We start from the raw sequence: 23,314 nt of genomic DNA on the forward strand, positions 1-23,314 counted from the left end.
AATCTTTTTTAAGTAAGTATAAATTCTTAAGGGGAATACACATCTTTGCCAACAGATGGTTGTAGATGGCAACAACAATAATCATTGAAAGGCAATCAAAGCAACAAAAATCAATCCACAGGTGGAATGGGCCTTCTTGAAATTGATTACATGTATAGATCTGCAATCGTAGGACTCCACCCATATCTACTGACCTCCCAAGATCCAAATGTAGTGAAAATTTTGAAACATGAAGAGAATAAATCTAAGATGACATCTCTGCTTAATTTAGCAGAAGCATATCGACGTCAAGCAGGAATGGAAGTCAAACCATAAGTACATAAACACCAGGCAGCAACTGAATGTGCTAACAAACAAAAGAAAGAATATAAGGTGAAAGACCAGATGAGAAGGTACGAAATGTGGCAAAAACATAAATATAGTTGCAAGTAAAAAAACTTCTGGAAGAGCCTCATGTAGATCAAGAACGAATGCAGGAATGGTTAAGGAGAGTTGAATTCACATCAAGAAATGAAAGGTTAATACTGGAAGCCCACGATAGCGGGCTACGCGCACACTGGTTTACAAAGTCCATTGGACATGTGGGAGAAACAGACATATGTAGGTTTTGTAAAACCAAATTGGAAACAGTCACACACCTTGTTGCTGGTTGCAATGCACTAATGGCAGAGGGACTGTATAGTGAAAGGCATAATAATGTGGCGAGACTGTGCAAACATTATGGTATCGAAGTGGCTGAAAAACACTGGAAACATAAGCAGTAGAGAATCATAGAAAAAGATGAAGTTTATATCACATTTTCATCCAATACCAACAGTTCAAAAGATAGATGCTAGAAAACTGGATATAGTGGTCCAAGAAAAAAGACAAAAGTAGCATTGATGATTGAAATTGCCACACCTAGTGACTACAGCGTCTTGCATACAGAGAGACACAAAGTCATAAAATACCTTGATCTGCAGGCAGAAACAAGAGCCAGGTAGAAGAAAGATACCCAGACAGTTCCAATAGTAGTAGGAGCAACTGGTCTTATAAAAAAATTATTTATAATCGTATTTAGATATGTTATCAGTTCATGTAACACCATAGAAACTGCAGAAGGAGTCATTACTGGGCACATTGCAGGTGCTGCGAAGAGCACTTTTGGCTAACATCAAAGAGTGAAACAATACTAATTTCATGATCTTGAATAATACTTTGACTTAGGAATGGGGTCCATTCCTGTCATGGTATTAGAAACTCAAAACACTTGGGGAAAAAAAAAGCTAAAAGCATGGCATCAATGAGCCCTGACAACAACCCAGGTTGCCTTATTAATAAATTAAAACATGACATAGCATACACAGTCAGATCTCTCCTTAACCACAGTCTCCCAACAGTCTATTTTCTGAGAGAATGGTGGACAGCAAAAGTCATCTGTCTGAAAAAGGGGTGACCATCAACTGACGCAGGGCATTTATAGGCACATAAGCCTGACTCACCTCAACTGTAAGCCAGTGGGAGGAATCATTATGGATCTTATCAACAAGAACATTAGTAATCTCTCAGCTGTGTAACCAACCAATTTTTTAATGTGTTAAGGCTCGATCATGTATGTTTAATCTGTTTGATTTCTTCAAGAAGGTCACAAAGGCCATGGATGAGAGATAGAATGTGCATCCTGCATAACTTCGCCTGGCCAAGGCATTTGACATAACTCCACACTTAAGTACCACAGAGAAACTGTCTCAACTGGCCATAAACCCCCTAACTTACCAAGTGTGTAGCCCAGTAGATCACCAACATGACACATGCTGTCAAAGTGTTTGAATTCACCTCTAGCAAGAGGCCAGTGACCAGTGCAGTACTACAGGGTTCTGTACTAGGCCCTTTCATGCCTATTTAATTCACAGAAATCAAGGTAAAGTTATACAGATTTTGCTGACCAACATTGCGGGTGACTGCAAATTGTTGACAATCCTTGAATCTAGTAATGGTATTGATATATTGCAGAATGTATTAATGTGCACAAATGATTTTTTCCAGTACCATAGAACACACTAAATGTCCAAAAAAACATAATTATTCCCTTTTGCAATGCAAATACCCAAGGCAATCACAATATAGACAACATACCTCAATGAGTAGACAGCAGGTACATAATCTGAGTAATCAGGTAGATCGTAATTGAAAGTTCAATCATCATGTGTCTACATTGGTGATAAATCCCTTAGATATAGCACAACTCATAAGTATGGCAATGTCATCCAGAGCAAAGGATGTTATAATTCAGCCCTCATCAGAACAATAATTGAGAACAATGCACTCTTTTGCATGCAACTCAACACACATCTGCAACAGCTGGAGCAACAGCAGAACTTTTCCACAAGGAAGATATAGGGTGTAAAAGACTAGTCCTATATGGAAATATTGAAACCTTTATCACTATATTCTGTCTCCTACAGACTACTAAGGACCAAATTGTGTCTGTCCTACAGGGCAGTCTACAATCCGGCCCTGATAGAAATGTTGGTAAAGCAAACTGCACAGGCATCACTTATTCCAAGGATGTTAACCTAGCCCCGGACATGATAAATCATGTTTGAGAGATAGAAACTTCTTCTCAGACACTACCCCTTCTCTGGAACAAGCTTCCCATTCATGTAAAGCAAAGGCCTTTCCTGATCCCATTCTAGTGCAGCGTATATCAATAGATGGTTAATGGTAATTGTACTCCTGGTGTTCCACCCATGTCCCTCATGGCTAAAAGCAGCAAATCAGACAAATATAGATAAGTTACAGCAATGCTAGAAACAGCAGAAAAAGATCAAACAAGCACACTGACCAGTAGTAAACAACATGACTTATTGTTCTACAACAATAAGAGGCATAGAAATGGTTTGGTTTTCTTTCTATACTTGCTACACTAAATCAGAAGCAATTCTTGCCTAGAAAACTAAAAGGCACACATAGTCTATAGCTATGACAGTAAACTCAATAATATTGAAAAATAAAACACCAGGGCTTGTCATTTAGTCGAGCCAATAGAAAAAAATTCATAATTGGGTAAAAATAGGTCACAATCAGGAACTTAACGGCTCCACATGTAGCAACTCATAGAAAATTAGCAAACTGACTAGTTATAAAAATCCAACTGACAATAAAAATAAATAAATAAATAAACAGAATAAGTTACTGATTTTCTGTTAACAAATACAATGTGATATCACCTATTCTACTACAAATAAGCAAAAGTTATATAAAACTTGTTAATCAATATAAATACCTCAGTTTAGCAGCAACAGCAAATTAACCTTTAATACCCATACAGATATTACAGTAAAACACCTAAACATTAAGCTAGTTTCCCTTTCCTGAACTATTATACAATAAATCTCATTACTATTCAAAAATGAACATGCTGAATAGACAACCCAGCTAGCATGCTCATTGTAAATTGAGCATATACAAACAAAAAAAAAAATCTAGCTACTGAAGTACCACTGAGCAGCCAAACTTTCTACTGGCATATGCTGAGGGACAGAGCAAAATATAAGAAACAGCTGTGTTCTGCAAAACTAAACAAACAAAAGCCTTCCTGATTTTCCTTTTATGTTTGTGTTGTCAATTGTAACTCTATTTTTTTAAGTAAACAAAATAAAAAAGAAACAGCAACCGAGATTCTGTTTTCTCCATCACTTCTCCGGCACTGATGTACTGTACAAGTGTGGGAACAGAAATCCCATAAGCATGCACAGTACATCAGTATATGGAAGAAAATGTGGAAGAAGACTGAAGTGCCCTTATAGAAATACATTACTTAAGAAAGATAAGCAATTTCTTTCTTAAATAATGTAATTGTATAATAGCAGAAAATGCAAAAACCCACTACTGTTTGTGGGTATATCAGTATTTAGCCATGGGTGGCTTTGTTTAATCACTCTGGCTTTGCCCTCATGATCAAGCCACACCAACCATGAGTAAAGCCTGACTTACCTATTCAAAGTCATGGATTATTGCTTAAATAAGTGCTTAGCAACATCAGTGGGACTACTGTTCATAGGATTATTGGAAGTTACTAGGCTACTGGCCCTTTAGCCCTTGCAAGCCTAGCCAAGAATTTAGCCCATGTTCCAACAAGTCAGTACCCTATGCCACTGTCCAGCAGGGACACAGGTGGAATCCCAGGGGTGTATTTTCTGTTCCCCATCCAGTTATCCAGGTTGCGCTTAAAAAGAGTTAATGAGGAACTCTGCTTGACATGGAGATGGAGTCTATTCCACAAAAGGGAGAGTCTCTGGGACACAAGTCTCTCCCACCAATGAGTCCTATTGATGTCATAGACCAGGTTGAGGTCACCCATGTGGGTTACTTGAGTGGAGCTTGACTTGCGGATATGCAGCAGTCCCATCAGGATGGGGTCTGAGATTGCTTTGTATGCCAGATAGAGGTCACCTCTGAGGAGTCTGTAGAAGACTGAGTATAGGGACAGTGCCTTTAGTCTATCTGTGTAGGGTAGATGATTGAGGCTCTGGATTCTGCTGGTGAGGAACCTCTGTGGTCATTCCAGCTGCTGTATGTACTTTGTGAGGTACTTGCCGAAAGGGGCATTGTACTCAATAATGGATCTTATAAGGGAAGAATATAGGGATGTTATGACCTCCTTGCCCTGTATGAGATACCCTTACATGTAGAAAGTTTTCCATACAATGGAGGTAATATGGTGGTCAAACTTCAGTTTGCTATCAACCTGGATGCCCAAGTCCCTTACGACTGATTGGATGCTTAGGACCTTATTATCAATGTGATAATTTGTGGGGATGTCACTCTCCCCAAAGGGGATGATGATGCATTTTCTGGCATTCAGTTTTAGGCCATGTTTCTGGCACCAGTCATTTGTTTGGGTGAGACCCTCATGGAGGATGTCCATGTTACTAGGGGAATTGATGACAACTCCCAGCTTGCAGTCATTGGCAAATTTGGTCAGCCATATCCCACTGGTTTTGGCCTGCACCTCAGTAAACTATATCCCAAACAGCAGAGGCTCCAAGACTGGTCCCTGGGGTACACTGCTCATTACGGGTCTTTTGCATGAGGTGGCTTCCCCTATTTTGACTAGTTGGGTTGTATCAAGTTAGCCAGTTTGCCACCCATCTGGTAACATATGGATTGATGCCTAGTTGAGGGAGTTTATCTATTATACCTGAGTGGGGAATAGTATCAAAGGCTTTGGCCAGGTGAAGGTAGGCGGTGTGCACCATCTTCCCCTCATCCATAGCCTTGGTGACGGTCTCAAAGAAGTTGAACAAATTTAACAGGCATGACCTCCCCTTGATGAAACCAAACTGTGTGGGATTGAGTGTCTGGCGGTTGCCAATGTCCAGGTTAGTACATGATAATCCACTCCATGGCCTTGCATATCAGGCTAGTTAGGCTGATGTGTCTATGATTTCCTGGATCGGTGGATGCTCCACCTTTGTGCAAAGGGATGACAGTGGCTGTCCTCCACTCAGCTGGGAAGAAGCCAGTACTCAGGCTTTGGTTGAATAGGGTGCCTAATGGTGCTGCAAGGTCCTGCCTGAGTTAATGTAGGATGCAGCCAGGGATGTTATCACGTCCCATGGAGGTTGTAATTTTCACCTTTGAGAGGGCAGTGATGATTATTTGCTCCCTAGAGATAAGAGGAGGGGGCCAGGTACTGGGGATGTCCTGTTTAACTGATGGGGGGGACAGAGGGTGAAGTTTTCACTGAACCAGTCTGCCAGCAGGTTGGCTGTATCTACAGAATTTGTGTATGTGGTGTCCTTGGCCACCAGTTCTGAGCAGATCTGGGTGCTTCCCTTGAGATTGCGGATATATGTGAAGAAGGCCTTATGACTGTCTTTAGTAGATGTGGCCAGTTTAGATTTGAAGTTTGCTTTGGAGGATTTCACTAGTGCTCTTATTTGCTTGTTCATACTAAGGAGAGATTGCTTCCAATTAGGCACCTGCTCCTTTTTTGTCCTGGACAACATTTTTTCCTTTTATTATAGAGTTTATTGATTGAAAATGTCCACCAGACAGGTTTACTCTTCCTTGAGGAGGTTGATTTCATCCTGTCGGGTATTCTTGATTCCATGCAGCTATATAAATGCTCATATATTACCCTGGTGTAGGTTTGGACATATGTGCCAGTTTCTATAGTGGGGGAGTGGGCTATGAAACTGTTTATACCTTCCCTCAAGAGGTTGTAATCAGCTCTGAGGAAGTTTTTTTGTTTGACCATAGTTTGGGGGGGGGGGGTTAAGGGAGATGGTGACTTTGAAATTGACTGCTTTGTGGTCGGGTCTTACCAGGAATGATGACACTGTAGGGATGTTGCAGTGGTTACTTTTGTTGGTTAATACCAAGTATAAGATATTTTCACCTCTTGTGGAGGTGTCAACCAACTGGTCCAAGGCATTTGCATTGATGAAATCAAGGAGTCGCTGGGCATTTGTGTTTTGGCAGGAGTATTTCTTCCAATCTATGGTTGGATAGTTAAAGTCACCCAGGATCAGGGTAAAGGTTTGAATCTTGATAGATTTGAAGACATCCAGATAGGCAGAGTGGTCATCTTGAGTCAAACTTGGAGGCTTATAGCTAACTGTGATTTGTGTAGGGGACTTGTCAATTGTTAACTGCACCTAGAGTGTTTTCTGTGTGTCATACTGTTTGACCAGCCTGGAGGTGTGTATGTCTTTTATATATATTGCAACTCCACCTCCTTTTGCTTTGCTGCCCACAGTTTGGGGTTTGAATGTATGATAGGATGAGTAACCTGATATGGGTACTCTCTGCAGCTGTGAACCAGGTTTCTGAGACTGCACAAATGTCAGCATCTTCAAGGGTTAAGAATGCTTGCAATGACTGCAGTTTCCTGTTTAAACTCCTAGCATTTAGCAGCATGACCTGTAATTTACATTTTGATGAAATTTTCATGTTGGTAGTTTTGACCTCATGGCATTGCCTAAAAAAGGCACTATGGGGGAGGCAAACGCCAATTCTTAAAGTCAATCATTTTCTCTTTGTATTGAGACATCATTCTGGGTGACTGTAGAATGCTGCTTAAGGTTAGGGACATACCTGCCTAGCACACATACTCATCAAGCTTGATCATGTTTCTCTTCATATAGTGCAGGGAGATATTTCTCAAGTCATTCACACCAACATTGACTATAATAGAGTCATAACAGTACCTGTTGAAACACTTGAGTGCATAAGTGATATGACAGATTCTGGCACACGACAAACAACTAACCATGACTTTCTCCTTATCCAGCCTGATGAAGGGCACATCTGTGTCTCACAGTGGAGACTCCTATGGCTACTATGTTGGTTTTATGTTTAGGCCTTAGTGGCAGTGAGCACAGTTGTGTGGACTATGTGTGGTATGTAGTGTAGTGGGCAGTGGAGTTCACGTGTGTTTTTGCCTCGGAGGTCTCTTTTGTTTGGATATGTTTCTGTTGAGGACCTCCACATATGCTGGGGGGTGTTGCGTAGATGTGAGTGGTGCTTGATGTGTGGTGTTCATGTTAGCATCCTTCAGATATACTGGCTTGTGGGAGAGAGAGAGCAATGACACATGGTGATTGATGTAATTACATCTCTCACAAATTATGTTCCTAGGTGGTAGTAGTAGAGAGTTGTTTGTGTGCATGATGCAGCTGCTACACTGTCTCAGGAGACCCATGTCAATCAGACTGGCAGGAGAAAATGTAGGAAATTGTCCATCCATATTTGTCAGAAACTGACAGAGCTAAGAGGGTAAAGGGTGGAAGGTCTAAGAGTAGTACTACTAGGTGATCACACAAGTGCTACTGAGGGAAAATTTGTAGCTAGAATACCTCAAAAAGAGTTAAAAAACATGCAGATGAAGCTCTGGATGCAGCAAATCTGTATCAAGACTATGTAACTCAATTTAAGCTTAAGAACACAGTAAACCACTTACAGTCAAAAGAACAGAACTCACAGTATGAAGAAATACAGTTAAACAGTAACGAAATGCAGTAAAATGCAATTAAACAGCAATGAAATATAGTTAGTTAATCAGTAAATTGCTTTGAAACAATAGCTCACAATCACAACAGTAAAAGACAGCTCGAATAAAGCAACTATTCAGTAAAATACTGTCATTAATTTAATAAGGCTACCGACAAGCAGTAATAAATGTGGCAAATTAAATGCAGTTGGACTGCTAAGCACAAGCAGCAAAATGAAGTAGGAAGAGGTACAGTTTTTTTTTTTTTTTTTTTTTTTTAGTAGAAAGTAAGGAGACAGAATATAATTCAAGATTGAGAAGCTAAAGGGGTGGGCCTTCACAATTGATCTCACTGTACTCAGTAGAATGACTCGATGTAATGAGACTTGGGGAATGTCAAATATCAAATTTATACTAGAGGCGGGCAACTCAAAGCCACCAAGCTTTAATACCACAACAGCAGCTGGGCGGGTGGGTGGAATACACAAGATCACAACAAAAGTAAGGATTGAATTCACTTACCCCGGAATTCATTAAGCCCTGCATGATGTGCAGGAATAGTCCAGGAGCTGCTGCATGCAATATGTCCGCCGAGCGATTCAGTATGGAGCTCCCGGGACATGCACAAGCGCTTCTACACTATTCCTGCATGAATACCACTGCCTTATGCTAATTACCTCATTTGCTGGTGAAAAACATGCAAATGAGGTGAATTAGTGATTCAGCAAGCAGGCAGGTGTTCATTCAAGAATAGTGTAAACTGCAGAAATGTATTCAGTTACAAGCTGAATACATTTCTGCAAATAAGAAAACGGAGGCATGACAGCCTCAAATAAAGCATGTATTCCATTTATTAGGCATGTCAATGGCTAAATATATGGACATTGTCATGAAAAATAGCTTTAACTTTTTAAAATAATATGTTTTTTCTTTTTTTGGCCGATCTCGGACGTTTAAGTGTAGGGCAGCGGCATGCAAATGGGATCATGCTGAAAATAAAAAAATGGGGGAAAATCAATTTTTACAGAAATTTGCATTTGGCCATCATAGTCAAGGCATGGAGAATGAAAAGAATACCAGGGAATAGTGGCTGGTAAGGGGAAAGGGCAGACTAAGTGTGGTAACTATGGAGTAAGGCAGTTGTGTATGAAAATGAGGGTATTTATACTGAATCACAAATTTCTTCTAAGTGTCAGACTGCACCTAACCATGCAGGTGCTCTAACACCACCGTGAAGACAGGAGGAACAGCTAACATGAAAATTGGGTGTGTCATGCTTGCTATAAGCACATTGGAGCTCAGTGTCCTGTGTTTGCCCTTAGTTAAGCACAGCTAAGGAAGGGTGTGTGTCTGAGGCTGCATTTTCCTATTACCATGAAATGGAGAGTGTGATCGCATCCAGGGAGGGCCAGTTCTGCTTAAAAGTGTTTACTTTAGTTAAGCAGGCATGCGTGGCATGCACTGGGCCTCAAAAAAAAAAAAACACAGGGGAATAGCAGAACTGTTTACATTTCTGCACTGGGAATGCGCGGAGCACATCAGGGCTTAAATGGGGAGGAAATGAGAAGGGGAAACAACAGAAGGAAAGAAATCAAGGAGAACTACCATAGCTGGCAGGTGGAATGTATCAAAAGCAGCCAATTACACAGGTAGCAGCCCAGCACACTACTATAAACTATGCAAATATCTTTCAGTCTGTTTTTTCCCACAAACTCTACACCACTGGTGTACACATTCGGGGGAATTTTAAACTGACAAAACTAATAAAACATGTCAGGGGCTGCTGTTGCTTTGATTTATCAGTATGTGCTAGAGACTGAGGGTGGTGAGGAGGATAATGCTGACAACCAACTCAGACTGAGCAGGAGTAGAAGACTGTTCAGACCCAGGGTAACCTACCAGGAGCTACATGATCTGGAGATTGTAGAGCACTACAGGGGTGGACAGGGACATACTTCAGCAACTTGTTGAGCTGTGCCAGCCTCACCTCAGACCCAGACCCAACAGAAGAAAACCAATTCCAGTGGATACCAAGATATGTGTAGCCTTAAGAATACTAGCTACATGTACTTTCCAAAGACCAACTGAGGATACCATGGGGTCTCACAGGCATCTGTGTCCAGGAACTCCACCAGTTCCTGGATGCCATGTGACTGCATGCCTCTGAGCACATTTACTTCCCCAGCACCCATGAGGCGAGGACCAGCAATATGCATCTTTTCCACCATTTAGCAGAATGCCTGGAGGTACTGGGTGCCATAGACTGCACACACATCCACATCAAAGCACCACCTGGTGACCAGGGTAGGGTCTACCTAAACCACAAGGGGTTCCACTCCATCAACTGCAAGGTCATGTGTGATGCCCAGGGCATTATCATGAATGTGTGTGCCGGCATCCCTGGAAGCTATCATGATTCCCACAGCTGGCATTCATCACAGCTGTAATGGCCATTTGCCAGTGGGGACATCCCATATGGCCATCTGGAGGGGGATGCTGGCTAGCCCATCAGAAATGCACACACACCCACACAAGAATGCCATAATGAGGCACATGCACAAACTAGGATCATTATATAGCATGTGTTTGGGATGCTCAAGTCACGGTTCCACTGCTTAACATATCCAGTGGAGCCTTGCAGTACTCTCCAGCCACATGTGCACACATGTTCATAGTATGTGCCATGCTACACAATATGATCCTGTGGAAACAGCTGCAGCAGGAACAAAATGGGGAAGGGGCACACATCTCTCCACCATTGCCAAGGTCTCCACAGGCACAGAGAGAGACTAGGAGGAGGAACATCCTGAGCCTTCCCCCCTGTAGGCAGACAGGTGCATACCTAGTATGCCCTGTCCTTGGCAAAGAGGCAATGCATAGCACATACACTGACACTGTAAAACTCTATCTGAATCACACACACAGTAAAATGGATGCCAAACAACACACCACCTATACCCTACCATGTATAGGCAGTATACTGTGTGCATCCAACATAGTCAGCCCTCAAGCACCATACTCACAACAGCCTCAGGCACAAAGTAAGTCAGTCTCCTTAACAAAATTAATGAATGGAGTGGCATGTTGTGATAGCATATCTATGGTATTGATTCAAGCATGCAAGGGAATGGGGTGGCTTACTGGGATAGCAGCAGACAACTGACAGATCTGTGGGATAGCAGGAAGTGTACTCCCAGTACTGGCCTACCCACACCATCCAGTAACACCCTAGTTGGCAACTACCACTGCAGTATATGTGGTGAGACAAATAAATGGTGGGGGTCATAGGTCACATGCATGGATGTCAAAGTGGGGCTCCCATACACAGCCCTAGATTTACCCAGCAGATCAGCTGTAGAAAACCATACAGAAATGCCTGGCAAATGCCCCCACATGGTGACATCCATGAAATCCCCACCTGCATACTTTTACACAATATCACAGCTGGTCTGGCAGTGGCAGTAAGGCTTTGAAAGGTAAGAAGTCTGAAACTACAAATGTCTATGTCAGAGTCAATACTGTTATGCCTGTAGTCTGAAAGATATGGCACACAACTATGCTAAATGGGACCAAAATGTTAATCAAATATCAGCACAGTCTCTTCAAGTGTTTATTGTGTACAGATGAGCCCCCCCCCCCCATAGTCCCACAGAAATGCAGTAACATGTCCCTAGCCTTAAGAAGCATCCAGCAATCAACTAGAGTGATGGCTCAACACAAACAGAAAGCAATTGTCAGTAACAGCCACAGTCAACTTACTGGTGCCATCCCAGGGTTGTCCACTGCCAGCAGCCTGGGAACATATGATCATCAGAATGCACTGCCTTGCTACAGATGGCCTGCATCTGTCACAACTGGCCTGCAGGCCTGTAGCAAATGCCCATGCCTCACCCACAGTGCCCTGTTAGGGAGTGTCATGGGATCCATAACACCAACATAACATAGTCTAAAAAAAGCCAAAGAAAGGCCATGCTGCTAACTGCTAGGAGAAAACCTGCCAGTGTCAGAGAGCTAGAAATCTGGCCAAAGCCATGGGGTGAAAAAGATACAAAGAGAAGGACACCTTTGAAATACTGGTCAAATAATGGAATAAAATTGATGGAATGATTGTAGTAGAATGGAATGTCTGATGGGTACAAATCCAAAACTACATTGTCAAATGTCAGTAATATCTGACTTCAACCATGAGTGACTTGAAAAACACATTTCCTTGAAAACCACACTTGTTTGCATAACCAACAAGATATATGACTCATGAATATAGACATTCTGTGATACTCTGTACAGTTGACATGCAGGGCTAGGAGTCTAAACATGGGAATGCACTCATTGCAGGCAGTCCTAATCCTGGAAAATGGTGACATGTCTGCACCCACAGAACCCTGGCACACAGCCATGGGGATTAACACACCCTTCCTTGATCACTCATCCTATGCAACATCCTGACCATAAAATGTGGCCAGCCAAGCAAAATGAGGTGGGCCATACATATATGCCAGACAAACACACAACTCCAGGCTAGTCAAACAATCTGAAGTACACAAGACCCTCCAAGTGCAGTCAACCTTTGAGCAGACCCCGTTGCAAAGCATTGGTAGCTGTAGGCAAACATATCTGACCTATGACCCTCCCAATATCTTACCCCCTACAAATCTATCTGGAGTCTGCCTGTCACCCTGATCCTGTCTGACTTATATTACCCAACCATGGACTGGAAATCAGACCAGGCCAGAACAGAAATGCACAGAGATTCCATCATTGTAATATATCACCAAGGTACTGGACAGTTTCCACAGCTCCAGTAGTCAATTGCTCATAGGCACACCTCTCAATAGGCTGGATTGCGCCAGAATGCATAGCATTTGACAAACAATTTCGGTGTGTGCATCATCCATCCTGTATTCATCTGGTAAATTACTGTGATGATCTGAGGAGGTACCTGTAGGCAGACAGGTGCATACCTAGTATGCCCTGTCCTTGGCAAAGAGGCAATGCATAGCACATACACTGACACTGTAAAACTCTATCTGAATCAAACACACAGTAAAATGGATGCCAAACAACACACCACCTATACCCTACCATGTATTGGCAGTATACTGTGTGCATCCAACATAGTCAGCCCTCAAGCACCATACTCACAACAGCCTCAGGCACAAAGTAAGTCAGTCTCCTTAACAAAATTAATGAATGGAGTGGCATGTTGTGATAGCATATCTATGGTATTGATTCAAGCATGCAAGGGAATGGGGTGGCTTACTGGGATAGCAGCAGACAACTGACAGATCTGTGGGATAGCAGGAAGTGTACTCCCAGTACTGGCCTACCCACACCATCCAGTAACACCCCAGTTGACAACTACCACTGCAGTATATGTGGTGAGACAAATAAATGGTGGGGGTCATAGGTCACATGCATGGATGTCAAAGTGGGGCTCCCATACACAGCCCTAGATTTACCCAGCAGATCAGCTGTAGAAAACCATGCAGAAATGCCTAGCAAATGCCCCCACATGGTGACATCCATGAAATCCCCACCTACATACTTTTACACAATATCACAGCTGGTCTGGCAGTGGCAGTATGGCTTTGAAAGGTAAGAAGTCTGAAACTACAAATGTCTATGTCAGAGTCAATACTGTTATGCCTGTAGTCTGAAAGATATGGCACACAACTATGCTAAATGGGACCAAAATGTTAATCAAATATCAGCACAGTCTCTTCAAGTGTTTATTGTGTACAGATGAGCCCCCCCCCATAGTCCCACAGAAATGCAGTAACATGTCCCTAGCCTTAAGAAGCATCCAGCAATCAACTAGAGTGATGGCTCAACACAAACAGAAAGCAATTGTCAGTAACAGCCACAGTCAACTTACTGGTGCCATCCCAGGGTTGTCCACTGCCAGCAGCCTGGGAACATATGATCATCAGAATGCACTGCCTTGCTACAGATGGCCTGCATCTGTCACAACTGGCCTACAGGCCTGTGGCAAATGCCCATCTGTCACAACTAGCCTGCAGGCCTGTAGCAAATGCCCATGCCTCACCCACAGTGCCCTGTTAGGGAGTGTCATGGGATCCATAACACCAACATAACATAGTCTAAAAAAAGGCAAAGAAAGACCATGCTGCTAACTGCTAGAAGAAAACCTGCCAGTGTCAGAGAGCTAGAAATCTGGCCAAAGCCATGAATAATGGGGTGAAAAAGGTACAAAGAGAAGGACACCTTTGAAATACTGCTCTAATAATGTAATAAAGTTGATGGACTGATTATAGTAGAATGGAATGTCTGATGGGTACAAATCCAAAACTACATTGTCAAATGTCAGTAATATCTGACTTCAACCATGAGTGACTTGAAAAACACATTTCCTTGAAAACCACACTTGTTTGCATAACCAACAAAATATATGACTCATGAATATAGACATTCTGTGATACTCTGTACAGTTGACATGCAGGGCTAGGAGTCTAAACATGGGAATGCACTCATTGCAGGCAGTCCTAATCCTGGAAAATGGTGACATGTCTGCACCCACAGAGCCCTGGCACACAGCCATGGGGATTAACACACCCTTCCTTGATCACTCATCCTATGCAACATCCTGACCATAAAATGTGGCCAGCCAAGCAAAATGAGGTGGGCCATAAGTATATGCAAGACAAACACACAACTCCAGGCTAGTCAAACAATCTGAAGTACACAAGACCCTCCAAGTGCAGTCAACCTTTGAGCAGACCCCATTGCAAAGCATTGGTAGCTGTAGGCAAACATATCTGACCTATGACCCCCCCAATATCTTACCCCCTACAAATCTATCTGGAGTCTGCCTGTCACCCTGATCCTGTCTGACTTATATTACCCAACCATGGACTGGAAATCAGACCAGGCCAGAACAGAAATGCACAGAGATTCCATCATTGTAATATATCACCAAGGTACTGGACTGTTTCCACAGCTCCAGTAGTCAATTGCTCATAGGCACACCTCTCAATAGGCTGGATTGCACCAGAATGCATAGCATTTGACACACAATTTCGGTGTGTGCATCATCCATCCTGTATTCATCTGGTAAATTACTGTGATGATCTGAGGAGGTATGTTACGAGGTACTGAAACAATACACAACAGTGTCAAACAGCATATATGTCAGATGTCTGCTAAAACAAACCCTGTAAACCTAATAACCCATACATTACTGAGAGAAATAGCCACAAGCACCGTATGGCTTATTGTCCCCCCATTTTGATAGGCTATCTCCAGATATCCTGCACCAACAGATTGACCAGTATGGCTGTAGCACAAAACAAACTGGATTGGAGTACAACAATCCCTGGAATGGAGTCCCACATGTACTATATAGGGTCACGCTGGGCATACTCATACACTTAGAGAAATGTCAGTAGGATCTAGGAATGAACAGGCCTTCCCCACCCAGTGCACTTCCCATTGCCCTACTTTAGCATTCCTAAAGATGTCTGTCACCATATAAGTACCTTTCATCAGGCCTCAGCCCAATAAGCTCTGTGACATGTGAGATAACTATGTAACATTATAGTACAAATAACTAGTTATGTAGGAGTTCTAATTCCAGTCATGGCAAATGTCAAAGTGTGTGTGTGTGTTTACAAATTAAAGCTTTTGGGTCCATTCGAACCCAGTATACTTCCCCTTTCCCACTTTATCAGTCTTGCAAATATCACTCACCTTAGAAGTCCCCCCCCATCAGACCTCAACCCCATGGGTTGGGAGGGTGGCCTAAGGGTTAAGGTGTTTGCCTTACAAACACAAGGGTGCAGGGTTTGTGTCTCACAAGGGATAATTAGCTAGGCTTAAAATGTCTTGCAAGGGCAGTTAGCTTAGTACTAATCTATGAACCTATGAACCTATAATCTCTGTGGCACATGCGATAACTGCATAATACTGTAGTACAAATAACTAGTTAGGTAGGTATTCTAACCTCAGTGCTGGCAAATGTCAAACTGTGTGTGTGTGTTTACAAGTTAAAGCTTTTGGGTCCATTCAAACCCAGTACACTTCCCCTTTCCCTACTTTAGCAGTCCTGCAGATATCAGTCACCTTAGAAGTCCCTTTCATCAGGCCTCAGCCCAATAAGCTCTGTGGCGTGTGTGATAACTGCTTAACACTCTGGTACAAATAACTAGTTAGTTAGGGGTTCTATTCTCATATCTGGCAAGTATGTGTGTGTGGAAGTGTGTCTGTTTGTAGGGCAACATATTTTGACAAGTTTAACACCCACTGCCCTACTTTATCAGTCCTGCTGATGTAATTCCCCTTATAGGTTCATAAGTATGTAATAGGCTAATGGTCCAGGAGCCTTTACAAGCCTAACCCATAGAAGTGCCCTGCCATTGTGCCAACCAATGTTACTTCCCAGTGTCTGTATCAAGTAGACCCACTGCAGTGACCCTTGTGGTGAACTATTACCCATCCACTCATCAAGATTCCTCTGAAACAGGGTCAGCTAGGTGCTCTGTGTGACATGTATGGGAAGTGTGTTTCAGGACATGTGCAGTCTCATAGTGAGGGACCTACCCCACCAGCATGTTGTGGCAACTGTGGTAATGAGGTAGAAGTCTCTGCAGTATGTGGTGTGGAGGGCTTGGGATGTCTTTATATGTAGCATTTTTAAAACAGCTGGGTCAGACATGGCTTGGCAACTCAAACATAGATAGCCTCTAACTAGGTGATATGACAGAGAATAGCTGAGTCTTCTGAGTCTATCTGTGTAGGACATGTATTTAATGCCTAAGAACCTCTTTGTGAAGTGCTTCTGTGGCCTCTCCAGCTGTTCTAGGTGTTTACTGAGGTACATGGTAAAGCAATGTGCCACACAGAAGGACTTCCTGACAACAGTGGCAATGTGGTGGTTGAAGGAGAAGTTGCTGTCAGCCTGTGTCCCCAAATCTCTTACAATGCATATAGTTTCCATTGGGCTCCTATTAATGTGGTACTTACTGGGAACTGAGTGTTTTACCAAGGGGGGTAATGATGCATTTTGGGGTGTCAAGCTTCTGGCCATGGTTTCCACACCACTCATTGCTCTCAGTGAGGCCTTTCTGTAGGACGTCTGCATCACTTGTAGAGTTAATGATAGCTCCCAGCTTGCAGTCCTGTGTGAACTTGGTCAGCCAGAGTTACTCTGTGTTGGGCTGGACTCATGAGAAGTAGATGCTGGACTAGACACTACCCAGTACTGATCACTGTAGGACTCCACTTGTGGCTGCTTGCCAGTCTGACTTGGATTTTGCCACTGTCACACTGTGTGTTCTGTGAACCAGTTTGCAACCCATCCACTGATATAAGGGTTGATGCCTAGTTTGGTGGGTTTATCAATAATTCCTGACTGAGGAATGGTATCAAAAGCCTTGACCAGATCAAGGTAGGCTGTATGCAGTGGCTTACTGTCATACACAGCCTTGGTGACTCACTCAAAGAAGTCAACCAGGTTGAGCAGGCATGATCTGCCATTCACAATGCCAAACTGTGTGGGGTCCAGAGTTAGGAGATCACCCATATCTTGGTCAATCAGGTCTCTGATTATGTAGTCCACACCTGTACATAGTAGACTTGTCAGGCTAATGGTCCAATAACCCCAGGGTCTGTAGATGCCACCCCTTTATGGAGAGGGATGACTGTAGCAGTGTGCCATTTTGGAGGGACAAAGCCTGAGAGGAGGCTATGACTGAACAGGGCACACAGATGTGGAACCAGTTCTTTCTGTACATTATGTAAGATACATCCACGGATATGTTTCAGTCCCATAAAAGCTGTATTTTTGCCTGTGGATAATGCAGGTCTAACCTGGCCTGTAGTAATGCTGGATTCCTGGTATTCATCTGCCATTGTGATTGTTCCCTTGGGGGAGGGGTAAAGATGGCACTGAATGTGTTGGCAAGATGTTGGTGAAAGTGTTCATTGTACAGTAACTCACAGCACTTGTGGGTATTGCTGTGGAAGTTGTTGATATAACTATCAAAAGCTGTTGTGATTGTTGATAGTGTCCACTGCAATTCTGCCTTCATAGCTGCCTGTAGATGATTCCACGAGAGATCTCAAGTTGAGGTTGATGCTAATAATGGGGTTCCCCAGTCTTGGGACACACCCTTTTTCTGCAACAGTGTCCTCTGTCTGTTGTATACTTTAGGAATGGCAGGGGGGGTGACGATCATATTCGCTTCCAGTGGTTGGAGGACAGTGTCTTTGTTCTGTTGGCTATGGCTAGTACCATGTTTGTACAATGCATATGTGTATGATTTGGCAATCATATAGCTATTTTCCATTAGCATGGGTGCAGTGAAGTAATCCACCCCTGTTTCTATGACTGCAAAGTCAGGTTTGGAGAGATTTTTCAAGGTGGTTACCTTTGCTGGGGGTGCGCGTGAGATGTTGAGTTCCATGTTGATTACGTTATGTTTGGATCTGACCAGATAGGGATTGACAACTGTGGTTGAGCAACAGTCCCATATGTAAGTAATCAACACAGATCAAGGTTGTTGCATCCACTACTAGGGGTCAGTATGAGCTGGTCCAGGGCATTTGAACTGATGAATTCCAGGAAGCATTGGGACAGTTTATCGGTGCTTAACTGCTTTTACCAGTTGATGGAGGAATAGTTGAAGTCTCCTACTATTTCAGTGTTTGGTTGGGCCTTCATAGATGCAAGGGTGTTGAGGAATGTGGATTGACAGTCTAGGGACATAGATGGGGACCCATAGCAGGCTATGATCTTGATTGCACTATTACCCAAAGTCAGTTGTACCTGAAGTATCTCAGAAGCATTATGCTGAGATACTAGTCTGGAGGTGGGCATATCTATTATGAATATGGAGGCACCACTTCCTGTGGAGGTGAGGTCCATGTTTTGGGGCTAACAGTTGTGGAATGCATCATAACCTGTTAGTGCAGGGCTGTTGTCTGCTGCTGTGAACCAGGTCTCCGTTACAGCACAACATGTCAATATCCTCCACTCTGAGGAGCTTTGAGTGACTGCATCTTGACAGTTAGATGTCTACTGTTGAGCAGCATGACCCTCAGATTGCATACATGTCTAGATGTTACAGTGGTAATTTGATTTTGAACGCTGCCTAATAAGGCACTATAGGGGTGGGAAGACACTTAGCCAATACCTGGAAACCCAGGGGTAACAGCTTCAGGCCATCTCTGGCAAGGCATTGAGGTCTGTCAATCATGATATCCCAAGCAGAGAGATACTGGATCCCCTGAGAACAACACACAACATGTAAGCCAATGTTGAAGTCAATCATTTGTTGATAGTACTGCAGCATTATTCTGGGTGATGGTAGTATACTGCTCAGGGCTACTGTCACACCTGCCTAGACCACATAATCTGAGAGTTCAACCATGTTTCTTCCATTTAGTCCAGGGAGGTGTGTCCCAGGTCATTCACACCCACATGGATGATGACAGAGTGATACTTGTAGTTGTTATGGATGGCCCTGACTAGTTGTGTCATGTGTGGGATGCTGGCATGTGATAGACAGCTGGCTGTTACCTCCTCCATAATCAACCTACTGAGTGGGACATCTGTGTGCCTCAGTATTGAGCCATCCATGATTACTGTATTGTGCAAGGTGGTTAGCCTTAGGAGCTTAGGTTGAGGGGCACAATATGTAGGTGATATATGTGTCCTTTGGCATGTGCTGTGTCATGGTGTCTGACTGCTTGTCTGTCTTGCTGGTCTGTGCTGTTTGGGTAAATGTCCATTGAGTTCCTCTGTGAAGGTGAGTGTGTGGTTTTTCAGTGTATGTCAGGGCTGTCATAGTGGGTGTTGTAGCAAGCTATGTGTTCCATATGGCATGATGCAGGTGTTGACCTTATCCTCTTGACCACCTAGTGCAGTCTTTGCTGGAGAGTGCATATTTCCACATTTGGTGATACAGGAGAACTTTCACAGGTCTGAGTGTTTGGAGTTTAGAGGAGAGGGTTGTCTGTGTACATGAGGCAGTTGCAATAGTGCCTCAGAATGTACAAGTGCACCAGGTTAATGGGTGAAAGCACAGAAAACTGCACTTCAATCATGCCAAGAGGGGTGGTCATAAATAATAAGTACCGGGGCTAATTCTGTGAGGAACAAGCACTTCTGATGGCTCCCAGGTGTGCTGCACTTATTGATACAATAACCTGTTGAAGTGCAAAGCTATTATGCTATTTGAAGTGCAAGACAGAAAGAACTAGCAAGATGTAAGGGAAAAACTGAAGGCAGACTTTCTGCCACATGTAATACTTTACCTCAGCTGTGCAGTTATCAGCACCTTTGTCCAGTTGTTAGTCCAGTAAGCTCTGTAGTGCATGCAGTAACTGTGTAACACTATAGTACAAATAACTAGATAGGCAGGGGTTCTAATCTCAATACTGTCAGGTGTGTGTGTGTGTGTGTGTGTGTGTGTGTGTGTGTGTGTGTGTGTGTGTGTGTGTGTGTGTGTGTGTGTGTGTGTGTGTGAATCATATACTGTTTAGGTTATACAATTTTGAGTTGTGTACCACCCTTTAGACTTCTCCTCACCCCAATTTAGTAGCCCTGTTGATGTCATTCACCTTAGAACTACCTTTGGATGAGGTAACATGGTATAATTAGCCCCCTCTTGTAAATTTGCATTTGGATACTCCTCCTGGGCCCATCTCATTTGCTCACTCAAAAAAAATAATTTGCACTTTTTTCATCTGCTTTTACTGTATTTGTGTTTCTTCCTACTTTATTTTGCTTTTGTGTCATCTTAAAAGTACTCTAACTATCATTCTAAGCCTTTTGGTTTAAGCACATGGGCTTCAGACCAGTTGTTTTATATTAAGAAGGTTTGTGGTCTGCACTGTTGTGGCAGGACAGGTAGCTTACATCCTTCTAAGATGAGAACTGCTGATTGAATGCTCAATGTCTGTTATTCTAAACGTGTATTAGTTCTGGTTTAAGCACTTGGGCTTCAGGACAGTTATTTTACATTAAGAAGGTTCGTGGTCTGCACTCTTGTGGGAGGAAAGGCTGGACTCTGCCCTTCTGAACTGGGAATTTCTGGTTAAAGGCTTATAGTGCCTGCATATTTGAACTGTTTCTTATTGAAATTGGTGTGCCTTGTTTGCTGTAGCATAGACTAGATCCAGGCCTGCTGAATCTAGCTTTGTTTGCATAACTTGAGCACTAATCCAGGCCTTCTTAAAATAACTCAATTGTATTTATTACTGCTTGGTAGTAACCTGATTAAAGTGTAGCTATCATTCTAAGCCTTTTGGTTTAAGCACTTGGGCTTCAGACCAGTTGTTTTACATTAAGAAGGTCTGTGGTCTGCACTGTTGTGGCAGGACAGATAGCCTACATCCTTCTAAGTTGGGAACTGCTGACTGATGGTTCACTGTCTGTTATTCTAAAAGTGTATTAGTTCTGGTTTAAGCACTTGGGTTTCAGGCCAGTTATTTTACATTAATAAGGTTCGTGGTCTGCACTCTTGTGGGAAGAAAGACTGGACTCTACCCTTCTGAGCTGGGGATTTCTGGTTAAAGGCTTATAGTGCCTGCATATTTGAACTGTATCTTACTGAAATTGGTGCGCCTTGTTTGATGTAGCATATACTAGATCCAAGCCTGCTGAATCTAGCTTTGTTTGTATAACTTGAGCACTAATCCATGCCTTTTTTTTTGGAGAGGGTTCCCCTGCACCACAATGGCAGGAGTGTGCAGTTAGAACTTGTCTGATTGAAGACTACAGGAACGGGGCTCAGTTTTGAGATTTTTTTACTGGTTAGTTTGGTAATTTGTTTAAAAGCCTTTTCTGATTGCTTGTAGTCATCTAAAGCTGTTTTAAGTGTATTTTTTACTGTTTGTAGTTGCTTAAAGCTGTTTTAAGTGTATTTTTTTACTGTTTTTGTCTTATCTTTTCAATTTTTTTTCTTTGTTTCCCACCTTTCTAAGCTAGTATAGTCCAGTTTTTAGGCTAGTGCTGAATTCAGGGCTGTGTTACAATTTTCTGAGTTGCCCATACCTTACTTGGATAGAGGGAGGTTTCTCTGTTCACCTGTGAGAGAGGGAGCTTTGAGCAGCCATCTGTCCCTGGAGGAGTGGTTCCAGCCCAGAAGTTAGTAGTTTATAGGCCATTTTGGGCTAATTTCTATCTCTTTTATTTCCCTGCTGTAAAAACTGCATTTTCATGGTTTTGTACATCCAGGCAGCACCGGTTAGCTAGGGCTAAATTTATCCCGGCTCCACCAAGTCTCTGCTTCAGTTTTTCCCTTGAAAGTAGTCTAACTTTCAACCTAAGGACTTAAAAGCATCCTACAGTCCAGTACCTGCTCAGACCTAATAGCAAGCACTAATATACCCCGACAATTGATTGCCCAGCAGGGCAAGGCTCATTATTCACCCCTCGCCAATCAAGCGACTAAGCAGCTCGCCAAACTATTCAGGCATGACCAAAGGGCAATTTCTGGTATACTCTCCAGTCCAACTGGTGAACCTGGGTATCCTGAGGCAATGTTTCAACTGCCTCATGTACACAGAGAAACCTCTCCTCCTACTACAAAACATTAACATATGTGAGAGATGCAATTATATAGCTAAATTGGAGGCTAAGCTCTCTCCACCCAAGACTGGAACAGACAGTCATGAGGAGAAGGTTAACATTTGCACCACACCTCCAGCTTCACAGAGACATACTAAACCAGCACTGGCAAAAAATACACATAAATACACTAAATCATACTCGGAGGCTCTAAATAAAAACCTGCAAAAGCATCACAGACCTCCAAAGCAGACACCAAAAAAACCTACACCTCCCATCACAAACCATATAACACATAAAACACAAAATCAGTGTGCCACACAATCACAGCCTTTAATGTGAAATAACATAACTTACACACTAGTAACAGGCGACTCTATAGTCAGGGACACTGACGTCCCACTCACTAGGCTGGACAAGGAGAAGGTTATTGTTAGTTGCCTGTCAGGAGCCAGAATCCGCCACATAACGCAAGCACTCAGGTCGCTCACAAGTACAAATATGACTGTCATTGCTCATGTTGGTGTGAATGACCTGAGATATACCTCCCTGGACTACATGAAAAGACACATGAAAGAACTCTCTGATCATGTAGCCTAGGTGGGTATGACCCTGATCCCGAGTAGCATCCTGCCCTCACCAAGACAAGCCTCGTTGCTTTGAAAGAGATGGCTTGCACCTGTCACCCCTAGGCTTTCGAATACTAGCCAAGGCTCTTGCTGCCCCCATAATGCCTTTTTTAGGCAAGGCTTAAAAGTCAAACCCACCTCCGTAAACAGCACAAATAAAAAATGAAGGTTATGCTA

The sequence above is a fragment of the Protopterus annectens genome, chromosome 7.part0, assembly GCF_019279795.1.
Source record: "Protopterus annectens isolate FY-2018-M chromosome 7.part0, PAN1.0, whole genome shotgun sequence".
In the NCBI taxonomy this organism is placed as follows: domain Eukaryota; kingdom Metazoa; phylum Chordata; order Ceratodontiformes; family Protopteridae; genus Protopterus; species Protopterus annectens.